This window comes from Schistocerca piceifrons, chromosome X (genome assembly GCF_021461385.2).
Source record: "Schistocerca piceifrons isolate TAMUIC-IGC-003096 chromosome X, iqSchPice1.1, whole genome shotgun sequence".
Classification (NCBI taxonomy): Eukaryota; Metazoa; Arthropoda; class Insecta; order Orthoptera; family Acrididae; genus Schistocerca; species Schistocerca piceifrons.
Genome location: NC_060149.1, coordinates 923,491,072 through 923,501,318, shown reverse-complemented (window position 1 = coordinate 923,501,318; position 10,247 = coordinate 923,491,072). Strand labels below are relative to the sequence as shown.

At 43.3% G+C, this 10,247-nt stretch overlaps 1 non-coding gene across 1 annotated transcript; it reads right to left on the bottom strand.

Moving 5' to 3' along the window:
• Positions 1–9,748: 9,748 nt before the first annotated feature.
• On the bottom strand, positions 9,749–9,855 carry LOC124723899. Its single transcript, XR_007006562.1, has one exon. It is a non-coding gene; the product is annotated as a U6 spliceosomal RNA (small nuclear RNA).
• Between the last annotated feature and the right edge of the window lie 392 nt (positions 9,856–10,247).

The window sequence follows — 10,247 nt, the reverse complement described above, 5'->3', positions numbered from 1 at the left end:
TTGTCTTCCCGAATGCGAGTCCAGTGTGCTAACCACTGCGCCACCTCGCTCGGTGTCGAAGAAAATCCAGGGATAAGCACCTTACTCATCATCGTAGCATGTGATACATCTCCTAGAACTACACGGAGGTAGTTCACGTGTAGTTAATGTATCCATCTCGTATTCCACGTGTGTAAGTCCTTTCGCACACAAGTTACAGATCATGGACGAATCTTTTTTGCAGCCTGATGTGTAAAATACCAATCCGTTGTTTGTGTCTTCAGTCTTATTACGGATGAGTTAAAATCTGCAAGAGACAGAATAGCATATTTGTAGATACAATTTTTGTGGGTAGATGATATTCCCGTGGTATAAATCAGCTTAGGCAACAGCAGCAATTTAAGATTAATGTGGGAGGTAGAATTGTATATGACCGTCTGGTAGCTCTATAGACACTACCGATACTGTGTCCGCCCCCGGTAGCTGACAGTCTGGCTTTAGCTGTCGCCGCGGTCGCACGCTCCTCAAGTTTGCTCCGTGAACGTTCAGTGCTTACACCAGTGTTTTCGTGTTTCGTGATCGTTTATTGGCGTTTTACATGTGAATTAAGCGTTATCAATTGAGCATTTGGTCTTCGTGTCGTCGTTCTACGTAGTGCCGTTGGGTTTTCGGCGTTGTCCGAGATTTCTTCGCTGCCGAACACCATGGCAAACTCCGTGAGAAAAAACACCGTGATTTTCACCTACGACAAGTACACCCGTTGAGTACAGCCCTCTGCACTTCAAATACACGACTGGATTACGGAGGTAATTGGCCTTCATTCTGAATCTGTTCATACCATACAGCTAGACTCTGATGTAGCCGAGCGGTCTAGGCGCTGCAGTCATGGACTGTGCGGCTGGTCCCGGCGGAGGTTCGAGTCCTCCCTCGGGCATGGGTGTGTGTGTTTGTCCTTAGGATAATTTAGGTTAAGTAGTGTGTAAGCTTAGGGACTGATGACCTTAGCAGTTAAGTCCCATAAGATTTCACACACATTTGAACATTTTTTAGACTCTGATGAATACTGCATTTTTGTAAAGTTTGACGATTCCGTGAGTGTAGACCGCTTTCTGGTAAAATTTGGTATGACACGGAATTTATACACCGTGATGGTATTAAAAGTACTGTAAAACTCCGGAATTCCGAGTCTGTAATTAGGAATGTTAGGGTTTTCTATATTCCCATAGAAGTAGACAACTCGAAAATTAAAGATGTCCTGTCAAAGTATGGGGTTGTCAGGCAAATAGTCAACATAAGGTGGGCTTCGCATTTCAAGCTGCAGTGCTTTAACGGCATTCGCTCCGTGGAGATGGAAGTGAAGGCAAACATTCCCTCCCACATCTTTGTTGACGGGCACAAGGCGCATGTTATGTACTCAGGGCAAACCCCTACAGGTTCGAATCCTGCCTCGGGCATGGATGTGTGTGATGTCCTTAGGTTAGTTAGGTTTAAGTAGTTCTAAGTTCTAGGGGACTTATGACCACAGCAGTTGAGTCCCATAGTGCTCAGAGCCATTTTTTTCTAGGGGACTGATGACCTCAGTAGTTAAGTCCCATAGTGCTCAGAGCCATTTGAACCATTTGAACCAAACCCCTACATGTCATGTATGTAACGAGTCTGGTCACCTCCGTCAGGACTGCCCTCGCCGTGTTTTTGTGCTAACAAATAACCTTACGCAACGCCGGAAATTAACACTCAACGATTTGTTGCCAGCCAGTAACACAACAGAGCCGGCGGCTGTCGTGGATCCTGTTACTACCTCTGAAAATGTTGCACTTAATGTTAATGACTTTCCGTCTTTAAAACCTGCATTAAGTGCTGAAATTCCGTCCCGTGACTGCGAGATTCCCACTAAAAAGCGTCCTCTAGAGGACACTGAAACAAATGTTGATGAGAACTCTTCCTGTGAAACACCCGTTGCCAGGAAGCCGAAGCCCAGTCCTGAAGATCTGTTGGAAGTGGAAAAAGGAGATGAAATGCGGGTCGATGTGGCTCCCACTTCCGCACAAGGATTTATGCCGCCACGAACAGATAGTGACGCAGCTGGTGTGACCTTTCACGGAAATGTGACCCTGAGCCTGAGGTTACAGCTGCAATAACTGCATCAAGTGCACAGCCCATACAGTGCGAACAGTACGAGGAAGTACCAAGTAAACAACCTGCTGACTCCGAAGCGCAACGCCGCGCCGAAGGAGGAAATAAACAAGCATCACCGCCTCGCCAGCAAGACAACACAACAGACACCACGCCGGAACCAAATATTGACGACTCGCAAGCCACCGCCGTTGCGCCAGACAGCCACCGCCGGCGGCTGCGACCGACACCGGGTCTTGCTGTCACGCGTCATCAACCGAAAGCCACACCAGAGAGGTAAGAAATCAAGAAAATGAATATTAAATATGAAGTCATCAGGGCCAACACTGAAGAGGAGAAAGAGAAGGGCCACAGTGACTTATAGCAATGCATTGTCAGGATTTCAGGATACTTTTCTTCTCAAGCTCTTTGTTTAAAAGCAGTGAAAATTTTTCTAGGAAGCTAGTACATGTAATGGGCACACAGCTTGTAAGGATCGTGACTTGTAGAGAAGCACGTTGCTGCTATAATCATACCGATCCTCATCTCAAATAGCTTCTTCTGGTATGTCTGTAATGCAAGCTTATAGCATTACTACTATTAACATTAATAAAATACAGTCATCCTTGAAATTGGCAGCACTAAACCAATTCTTGTACCAGTCTGGGACAGATATCGCGTTGCTACAAGAAGTTGCGATAACGTAATTTCGGATCCCAGGCTATTATGAAATTACTATTAAAAACAGTCTTGACCACAATTTATGTAATAAGGTGACTGGTTTCGATCACTACTGTGGTCATCTTCAGACCATTGAGTAGGAACCTCTTTGTTGGAGATTCTCCAACAAAGAGGTTCCTACTCAATGGTCTGAAGATGACCACAGTAGTGGTCGAAACCGGTCACCTTATTAAATAAATTGTGGTCAAGACTGTTTTTAATAGTAATTATTTATAAGACATTGATCACTGCTGTTCCCATAATGCATTCAAAAGTATAATGAAATTGTTAATGTTTGTACGGAAGCCAATATCGGTACAGCCATTCTTATAAGGGAAGGCATTCCGGTGACTGAAATCGATCGACTAAAATCAGGAAGAGCCATAGGCATAAAAATTTTCGATGTGACAGTGCTTAACCTTCACGCCCCATCAGGAAATTCCCAAAAATTGGATCGTGCGAAGTTTTTTCAAGATGAACGGATTTATTTATTGAGGAAAAATCCGTGTTCTCTTATACTAGGTGGAGATTTTAACTGTGTTTTAAACCAGAAAGATCAACAACCCAATTTCAACTACTCGCCACAGTTAAAAAAGTTAGTAAGTGATCTACACCTTAAGGATGTGTGGGAACCTCAGCACCAGACGTCAGTCGGGTTCACGCATATAACCAGCCACTCCCGCAGCAGACTAGATAGAATTTACGTGTCACCAAATTTACAAAATTATTTATTAAACGTTGAAACTATTCCCGTGTATTTTAGCGATCACAGTACACTTTTAACTTGCTTTAAGTTAAGTGTACAGCCAACCCCTCGATTCAGAAGCCAATGGAATTTAAATATCTCTGTTTTAACTGACGAAGAACTGGAACAGAAATAAGAGTAGCGTGGACTATGTGCCTCCGCACAGTAGACAAGCATCCAACAGTCATTGACTGGTGGACTAGGAGGGCTAAACCAAGGCTGCGGAAAGTTGTCATGCAGTTTAGTGCAGGGAGGCACAGGGAGTTGAGGAATACAATGGAGTTTTATTATAAAGTTTTAAGAGACTTATATCAACAGGCCCATGATGAAGTAATTCGTCTGAATGATATCAAAAAAATAAAAGCCAAGTTATTAAGCATTAAACGCCAACAGATGGAGGGACTATAAATCGAAAGCCACATAAGTCGTAGCAAATGAAACAGCTTCTCTGTATCACTTGGTGCGGCATGCTAAAAACAGACGTCAAACTTTTATTGATGAAGTCCAGACGCATACTGGTACGAGGCTCACATGCCAGAAAGAAATACTGGACGAAGTCCACAGGTACTATGAAACCTTATATGCCCCTGCCACAGTGGAAGATGCAGCTCTCGAGGACTTTCTCACTACTTTAGGTCCACAATTGTCGGGAACAGACAACGCTGACATCCTGTCACCTATTACTAAACATGAAGTGCATGAGGCAGTGCGCAACTCACCTCTCAAAAAATCTCCGGGACTTGATGGCCTCCCTGCGGAGTTTTATGCCCGCTACTGGTGTATAATTGGGGACAAGATCACTTCCTTGGCAGATGAGGTCCTGAACGGAAAAACGGTCCCTGCAGAGTTTAAGGAAAGTAAAATAATACTGATTCCTAAGAGTAAAGACAAAACCAACTTAAACAATTTTCGGCCTCTTTCGTTACTAAATTCTGATTACAAAATAATTTCGCGTATTATCAACACAAGACTCTCTGCCTTTTCCAACAAAATATTGAGTCATCATCAATCTTGTTCTCCGACCAGAACGATATTCGAAAGTCTATCTGCACACAGAGACGTCATTGCAATTACCTCAGTGACAAGTATAAAATGTGCTTTAATCTTTATAGATTTCAACAAAGCTTTTGACCGCGTTAGTCATAGATACCTCTTTGCGACGCTGTCAAGAATGGCTTTCCACCCCCAGATTGTCAACATGCTAAGAAATATTGCAACAGGTATAAATGCGAAAATAGCAATCAATGGCCAAACATCTAATCCCATACAGATAAGGCGAGGGGTTCCACAGGGCAGTCCCTTATCTATGTTTTTATTTTCCGTATCTTTAGTGCACTTCCTCCGCACTGTCCACGCAAGATTAACATTGAGTGGTGAGAAAACTGTCATACGAGCTTATGCTGATGACGTGGGCGTTGTAATAAGGAATAAGGAGGAGACAGTTACACTGGAAAGAGAAATCCAAAGGTATTGTCTAGCGTTGGGAGCGACAACAAATGGAAACAAAAGTAAAATATTGAATCTACTGGGCCTAGATCACCTCAGACTGGCATGGGCGAAACAAGACAACATACATAAAACTTTGGGAATAACCTTAATGGCATGTCTGATGAGGATGACTGCTTTTAACTGGACGGAAACTAGGAGGAAAGTTCATGGTGCTGCAATGGAGAACATCCATCGAACTATGGACCTGGTGCAAAAAGTCAGATTCATCAACTCCTGCGTTTTGTCTACAGCGTATTTCACTGCGCAGGTATTTCCAATCCCTAAACTAGTAGCGAAAGGGATCATGTCCACTGTTACCAATTATTTATGGCGAGGAGACATATTATGGGTTGGTGTGACTACCGTTATACTGGATGTCAGAAACGGGGGCCTCGGTTTGGTGGATATTCGCAATAAAACGTCTGCTCCGTTCCTCAAACGGACTTTCCATACGCTCAGAGAACTTCCACAATGTATAACCGCAAAGCTCTTTGAGGCTGTGACACCCCATAGCCTGCAAGCACCGATTGATGTGCGAAGGATTAATGCCCGTCTGCAGTATCTGAGGAACTTTTTCCTCGAAGCAAGTTATCTTAGTGACGAAATCAGAAGCAACACATGTATCACAGCGCGCGACGTCATACTGGAAAGGAAGTTAAATGAGCGCAGAAACAAAATTGAAACGAAATTCCCAAATTGTGACTGGAAAGCTGTATGGCGGAACATCAACTATGCCGGGCTATCTACAGACGCTATTTCCGCATGGTACAAAACAGTTAACAATGTCATCAGCACCAACGAGAGACTATATGGGATCGGTTTAAACCAGACACACCTTTGTGGAAAATGCAATCTGGTGGATACACTCAGCCACAGATTCACCTGTGGTGGCAATGTGCATAACTGGAATTGGATCAGGCAACAAATCGCCTTTCTCACCAGATCCTCTGCGGAATATATAACGCTATCGCTCCTCCTGAGACCAGACATGACATACTTTCCGAAATTAAAAACCAACGCCATTAGCTGGTTACTGGGAAAATATGTTAGTTACGTCATCCACAAACTTGGGTCGGACAACGAGACAGAATTCCGCGTTTACATGAAGTGTGAATATGCAAAAATCAGCACGTGTCGCAACCACAAGAAGCACTACGGCAACATGCTGAAGATCATTTTTGAAAGAATGGGTGTTGCTTAAATATGTGGAACCACTACAACACCTTGAATGAGAACGAACAGAAGAAAATTAAAAGTCACTTGATTTCTTATTATTATTTACTATTACCTTGCTTCCGGAACTTCTATGTTACACGAAAAGTTTTTTTTTTTTTCTTCAAAAAATTTTGTTCAGAATTACTCGTGTTCGACTTCCAAAGTATTTGTGTGATTCAAGAAGAATTGTTAAGTTTTTATCAGTGTTCAGTTTCTACTCAGAGAAGAGGTTTCTTTGTCTTTCTTACATCGGAGAATGGGAATTATGTGTTAAGATTTCTGCACACTTAGTGCTATGACCCAACAGGGAACATGAAAAAAGGGGTGGGAGGAGTGTGGGCTTCGACGCACTGGCAGTGCCGTGAAGAGACCCCACTGCTAGTGCGGCGTGTACCACGGCATGACCATCCTAAAAAATAAAAAAAATAAAAAATAAATAAAAAAATAAAAGTGGTTAAAAAATTGGATTACTGGAAAAAAGGATGGATAGAGCGTCTGCAAAAAAAAGGGTATGATTCCTGCTTTGGGTGCAGGAGGTATAAAAAAAAAAAAAGTGGTCAACGCGACAGGCTGTCAATCCTAAGGGCCCGGGTTCTATTCCCGGCTGGGTCGGAGATTTTCTCCGCTCAGGGACTGGATGTTGCGTTGTCCTAATCATCATCATTTCATCCCCATCGACGCGCAAGTCGCCGAAATGGCGTCAAATCGAAAGGCGAGCGACCTACCCGACTGGAGGCCCTCGTCACACTACATTATTATTACCGATCCTGTCTTCTGGGATGTTATTCAGAGTATTCGTGTAGACTTGCTACTTGATGAGCCCCATAAAAAAATGGAAGCAAATATCTTATTCATAAAGTGGCATAGGATCGTTTCAGTCACAGTTTTCGTGAAGCGTTGAGTGATATCACTGATAACAGGTGGATGGATAGAGAGGATCAATTCCATGCCCTCTACGTTCCCCCGATCTTGATCCTCCGCACACAATTTGCCCTGTAGCAGACATTCATAATGTAAGACGCTTTATGAAACTGTCATAGAAGACAACGATAGCAATTTTCAGCATCCAGCGACGCAGGCACGGTAGCTCAGCGTGTTCTGTCAGAGAGCTGATTGGTCTCTGTTTTTTATATATTAAAAAATATATACAGTAGGAGAAGAATGGGTAGCTTTGAGCGATGAAATAGTGAAGGCAGCAGAGGATCAAGTAGGTAAAAAGACGAGGGCTAATAGAAACCCTTGGTTTGTTGTTGTTGTTGTTGTGGTCTTCAGTCCTGAGACTGGTTTGATGCAGCTCTCCATGCTACTCTATCCTGTGCAAGCTTCTTCATCTCCCAATACTCACTGCGACCTACATCCTTCTGAATCTGCTTAGTGTATTCATCTCTTGGTCTCCCTCTACGATTTTTACCCTCCACGCTGCCCTCCAATCCTAAATTTGTGATTCCTTGATGCCTCAAAACATGTCCTACCAACCGATCCCTTCTTCTAGTCAAGTTGTGCCACAAACTTCTCTTCTCCCCAATCCTATTCAATACCTCCTCATTAGTTACGTGATCTACCCACCTTATCTTCAGCATTCTTCTGTAGCACCACATTTCGAAAGCTTCTATTCTCTTCTTGTCCAAACTAGTTATCGTCCATGTTTCACTTCCATACATGGCTACACTCCATACAAATACTTTCAGAAACGACTTCCTGACACTTAAATCAATACTGGATGTTAACAAATTTCTCTTCTTCGGAAACGCTTTCCTTGCCATTGCCAGCCTACATTTTATATCCTCTCTACTTCGACCGTCATCAGTTATTGGAAACCCAGTTCTAAGCAAAGAAGGGAAAGCAGAAAGATGGAAGGAGTATATAGAGGGTCTATACAAGGGCGATGTACTGAGGACAATATTATGGAAATGGATGAGAACGTAGATGAAAACGAAATAGGAGATACGATACTGCGTGAAGAGTTTGACAGAGCACTGAAAGACCTGAGTCGAAACTAGGCCCCGGGAGTAGACAACATTCCATTAGAACTACTGACGGCCTTGGGAGAGCCAGTCCTGACAAAACTCTACCATCTGGTGAGCAAGATGTATAAGACCGGCGAAATACCCTCAGACTTCAAGAAGAATATAATAATTCCAATCCCAAAGAAAGCAGGTGTTGACAGATGTGAAAATTACCGAACTATCAGTTTAATAAGTCACAGCTGCAAAACAGTAACACGAATTCTTTACAGACGAATGGAAAAACTGGTAGATGCCGACCTCGGGGAAGATCAGTTTGGATTCCGTAGAAATATAGAAACACATGAGGCAACACTGACCTTACGATTTATCTTAGAAGAAAGATTAAGGAAAGGCAAACCTACGTTTCCAGCATTTGTAGACTTAGAGAAAGTTTTTACAATGTTGACGGGCATATTCTCTTTCAAATTCTGAAGATGGCAGGGGTAAAATACAGGGAGCGAAAGGCTATTTACAATTTGTACAGAAACCAGATGGCAGTTATAAGAGTCGAGGGACATGAAAGGGAAGCAGTGGTTGGGAAGGGAGTGAGACAGGGCTGTAGCCTCTGCCCGATGTTATTCAATCGGTATATTGAGCAAGCAGTAAAGGAAACAAAAGAAAAATTCGGAGTAGGTATTAAAATTCATGGAGAAGAAATAAAAACTTTGAGGTTCGCCGATGACATTGTAATTCTGTCAGAGACAGCAAAGGACTTGGAAGAGCAGTTGAACGGAATGGACAGTGTCTTGAAAGGAGGATATAAGATGAACATCGACAAAAGCAAAACGAGGATAATGGAATGTAGTCGAATTAAGTCGGGTGATGCTGAGGGAATTAGATTAGGAAATGAGGCACTTAAAGTAGTAAAGGAGTTTTGCTATTTGGGGAGCAAAATAACTGATGATGGTCGAAGTAGAGAGGATATAAAATGTAGGCTGGCAATGGCAAGGAAAGCGTTTCCGAAGAAGAGAAATTTGTTAACATCGAGTATAGATTTAAGTGTCAGGAAGTCGTTTCTGAAAGTATTTGTATGGAGTGTAGCCATGTATTGAAGTGAAACATGGACGATAAATAGCTTGGACAAGAAGAGAATAGAAGCTTTCGAAATTTGGTGCTACAGAAGAATGCTGAAGATTAGATGGGTAGTTCACATAACTAATAAAAAAAAATGGAAATGTCGTGTGGCTAGGGCCTCCCGTCGGGTAGACCGTTCGCCTGGTGCAGGTCTTTCGATTTGACGCCACTTCGGCGACCTGCGCGTCGATGGGGATGAAATGATGATGATTAGGACAACACAACACCCAGTCCCTGAGCGGAGAAAATTTCCGACCCAGCCGGGAATCGAACCCGGGCCCTTAGGATTGACAGTCTGTCACGCTGACCACTGAGCTACCAATCAGTCGAGGGAAGACTTGAACCAAGGACCTCTCGTTCTGCACCTGTTCACGCTACCACGGGACCACGGCGCCCCTGAAATAAAACATAAAATGTGGAACGCTTCACGATTTTGCGTGTCATCCTTGCGCAGGGGCCATGCTAATCTTCTCTGTATCGTTCCAATTTTAGTATATGTACCGCCGAAGCGAGTACTAAGCAGATTCAGAAGGATGTAGGTTGCAGTAAGTACTGGAAGATGAAGAAGCTTGCACAGGATAGAGTAGCATGGAGTGCTGCATCAAACCAGTCTCCGGACTGAAGACCACAGCAACAACAACCGACAGGGATAGATCTGCTCGTTAAGCTGCTGAGGTAACAGTTCCTGGATTCGGGAGGCGAGGTGGTTCGATTCCATCCGCCGGCAAACTTGAAAATGGTTTTTTGTACTTTCCTGTTTTCAATTTAGGCAAATGTCTGGACTGGTCTCTGATTATAGGCCACAGCCAATTCCGAGTTCCTTTCTTTCCAATAGATTCCAGTTCCCTTAAAGATGCAGCCCGTCTGCTTAAATAAAAAGAGCTGCAGCCAAGTCAAGCCGAACATGC